Below are 4267 nucleotides of genomic sequence, written 5' to 3'. Positions count from 1 at the left end.
TCAAATCTACATTTTCGTCATCAAACTATTTTGGTGAAATTCCTTGAAAATGAACAGTTTTGAGGCATTTGTTGCACTGTTCAAGAAAAAGGTATATATAGTGCATGCATGTTTATTTTGGAGGTCAAACAAGCTTATTGTATTATGCCTAAATTGGATTCTAGAGATTATCTTGATTCATTGTGTCTTGCTTCATGGTGTTCTTGCTTCATTCATGTTATGTTTGATTTCGTGTTTACAAGAGAAGACGTGTTAAGCCGAGAGCTTGTCTTCATTGAAATTTGTGTGTGTATTTAGAGGACTTCATTTCATATATCTTCTTACATCAAGAGTCTACTGACCGATCAGTAATGGAAGTTACTAAGTAAAGATTGTCGAGCTTTGAGACAAGTGGGTTACTTGTTGTCGTACGGGATCTAGGATTTGCAAAGGATTGTAAATTCCTTGTTTCTGTATTCTAGATTTTTTATATAGTGATTTTCATGGTTTGGTTGCCTCGAAGTGATTTTTTTCTTTGATGTGTTCAAAGGGTTTTCAACTTTGTGAACGAAAACTTTTGTGTTATTTGTGATTGATGTTGTGTTGTTTTTAGATTTGATATTTAATCAATGTTTATTGCTCTTGTTTAATTATTGTGGAGGTAGAATTGTTCTTTGGGTTTTACACCATGAATATTTCATATCCATTAATAACAAAAAAAAAATGATTAATGTATGATAAATTTCTAAGTAAACACGTGATTTGAATTCACTCTCTCACTTTTTAGTTTTCAACTTTTGATACATGAGTATTCAATAATTCGAAATGGATCACTCTATGACCGTTCCGTCCAATTTCTATAACGACTGTTAGTACCACGTCATCATTTTTTCCAAATCATGTTAAAATAATATTTTTTAATATTTTTTTTATAAAAAAAAATCTAAAAAAGAAAAAAACACGTGGTCTTCATCTTCCGCTTCTTTCTGAAATTTTCTTAAACACTTGGTTTTCATCTTTATAGCTTCCACAATATGTTCTACTTTCACAACATCTTCTTCTTCTACTACAACTTAAATATCTGTTTATTCACCCACACTTGTAATTTGTAAACCTCCACCACAAAGTCCCTCGGCACAACCCATGTCTTTGAGGTGGTTGGGTTGGAGCTCGAGAGCTTCCGACAGCCACTCCAATATAGCAAGGCCTCATCTCATTATATATCTCTGCAAATCCATCAATGCATGATTGATAAAATAATGAATGAAACAACAAATATGGCACTAATAAAATCATCTATTATTATTGGGTAACAAATTAGAAACATTGACTTCATGAATTTCCACCCAAAAAAAAAAAATTCATGGGTTGTGGAAAATATATAAAAGGAAGTCAATTTCTTTTTTAAACTATTACTAAACAATTTTTTTTTTTTTTCACAAAAAATTTAAATCTTATTTCACTTTTATATAACATCGATCACTTCTTATTACTATTTAAAATAAAAACATACAACAAAAGTATTTACCAAACATATCATGGTATCCCTCCCATTAGCTAATTAGCTGCTGTTAGCTTGATAGAAATCGAAATTGGTATTATATGTCACATTTTTTGTGCGTAAGTTTAAATTTGTAGTGACCCAAATAATTGATTAGGCTTAAGATAATTTAGTTAGAGGGATAATTGGACTTTGGGTTATTAAGGACACCTAAAAGGGTATTTTGGGAATTTTGGGTTTCGGCACCATAGTACACAAACGCTCGCTTGGGGGACCACACGAGCGCTCGTGTACGGTTGCTACATGAGCGCTCGTGTGGGGACCATATCGAGTGCTAGTTGACTTTTTGTTGACCGCTGGTTTTTGCCCAAATGTGTTACCTGCAACTCAAAAACCCTTAGATAAACAGTACACAAGTGCTCGCCCCTTTTTAGACTTCACCTGCAACGCCCTCAACTTCTCTCCGTCTATTTAAACCCCCTTCCCATTCGATTATTTGAGTGTTATTCAGCCTCTAAGGCCTTAGGGAAGCTCTGTTAGTTTGATTTTTGAGTGTTTGTGAGATTGAGTGAGTTCATGGAGTTGAAGGAGGAGTTCTTGTAGGACTTACTTGTTAAGGTAACCTCTGCCCTTTTCCCTTTATGTTTTATAGGCTGTTATGATAAGCTTAGTTGTTAATGCCTAGGAGTTTTAAGCTTTAATTTTGTTTTAAGTTTCCTTTCCGTTTAGAATTAATCTTGTCATTTGGAGATGTTGTTTTGATTAAGGAGGTGTTAGAAACCCTTTTTTTAGCTTCAGGACTAGTCGGGGAGGGCTCGGGAAGCATTTGGTCCAAATGAGGTTTTACCTGAACCTCACTGGCCGAACGCTCGTCCCTAAGGTCGAACGCTTGGCCAGAGACGTTTAGGGGAAGGCCTTTCTAGCCGAGCACCCAACGATTCCTGTTTTTGAGTCTTAGGTTCGTTCTAGTTAAATTAGGACTAATAGAAGGTTTTCTACAGATTTGGGGAACTTGGATCGTTTGGAAGAGTACTCGGAGAACTTGTTCGACCCAGGTGAGTTTTAACTCATATAATGGTTGCCATTTATTTTCCCATAATGCACGACTATTTTGTGTACCAAAACATGCATATTTACAACTCTTACAATATACACTTTGCTGTACATGAACTTTATCATTTGTGAAAATGTTATACTTAACAAGATAATGACATCGAGAATTGTAAAAGCATGTATGTAAAATACGGACAAGATTAATTGTATCGTATAAAATGGTATACCAGTACGTACGGGATAACGGTCATAGGCTTACTATACATGTTAACTTTATGGTCAAAATGTGTGTATTGTTATATGAGCCTTGGATCCAATGGTTATTTCGTGACCGGCATAGCCTTAACGAGCAATCACTACAGGACGTAGATCATTAGTAACGTTGCCCACCCGAGGTCGGACTCGGTTAGGCTGCTAGTGTTATAGACGGTAGCGTACAATAGTCGGGGACACCGACATTGTATTACAAGTCGCTTGGTACAGTGCCAACCTTGCTAAGAAGGGATAATATATTGGGTAAACCATACTGTTGAACTATTACTGTTACTCATAAACATAAGCATGTACTATATATATATATATATATATATATATATATATATATATGTCATACCTAAAATATTGTATTCTTTAGCAAACAGAGTTCATTATTAAAATGACATGGGTATTATGTGCATTATCTCTCACTAAGTCCATGGACTTACCCCCTTTTATTTTTCTTCAATTATGTATAAATTGCGCAATTTAGCTAGCATAGATGATGATGTTTACATACTGGACTTGGGTGATTGCTCTGGACTTAATTAATGTCATTTTTAAGATATGGATTCGATGTGGCTGAAATCCATGTGGAATGATGGAGGAATTACACGGGCAAACATGATAGAGATTTTTATCTCATTGGCATTACTCAAGATTAGGTGTTAATCTTATTACCTTATTTCCAGACATTAATATTTTGGGATGTAATATTTGATGATCGGTCTTTGATCAACACATTTGATGATCTATTTATGATATGATATTTTATCTTTACTTTGGTGATTATATGTGTGGAATTTAGATGTTGCTTTCTATTCCTGTAGTTTAACGTCTTCTACTGTATTCTTTTGTTTAAGAGAGGTTCAGACCTTTGAGTCTTATCCCGAGAGGGATAGGGTTTGGAGACGAATCATGGAACCAATTACTAGGTAATTGATTTCCATTGGGTGTTACAAAATTGTAGTAGAAGAAGAAGATATTGTGGAAGCCATATTCACACTACCCAAAAAAAAAAAAAAAAAAAAAAAAAAAAGGCTAAAATAGTGACACGTGAAAGGTGACGTTTTTTGCCTTAAAAAAATGTCGCTATTGATGTAGTGACACTTGCATAGCAATATTTTTCAGAATGCTCTTAAACAAAGTAACTGGATTCAAAATTAGAGAGTTGAAGATGTTTGAATAGTATAAGGCGACATTTTAAGCCCAAATGTTACCTTTTGGAATGCAATGTGTGAATAGTGCACATCACCTTCCAGAAGGTGATGTTGGCACTGTTCACATGCGCCTTTTATAAGATGATATTTTAAGTCCAATAGTCACTTTTTAAAAGGCGACGTGCGAACAATGCACGCCACCTTTAAAAATATGACTTTGAATTGGAAAAATATATGAATAAGATGAAGACCAAATGTTTGTTTTTTTATTAATAAAATTATTAAAAGTATATTATTTAAAATGATTAGGGAAAAAGTT

Source organism: Corylus avellana, chromosome ca7 (assembly GCF_901000735.1).
Source record: "Corylus avellana chromosome ca7, CavTom2PMs-1.0".
Classification (NCBI taxonomy): domain Eukaryota; kingdom Viridiplantae; phylum Streptophyta; class Magnoliopsida; order Fagales; family Betulaceae; genus Corylus; species Corylus avellana.
Note: the sequence above shows the minus strand (reverse complement) of the source record.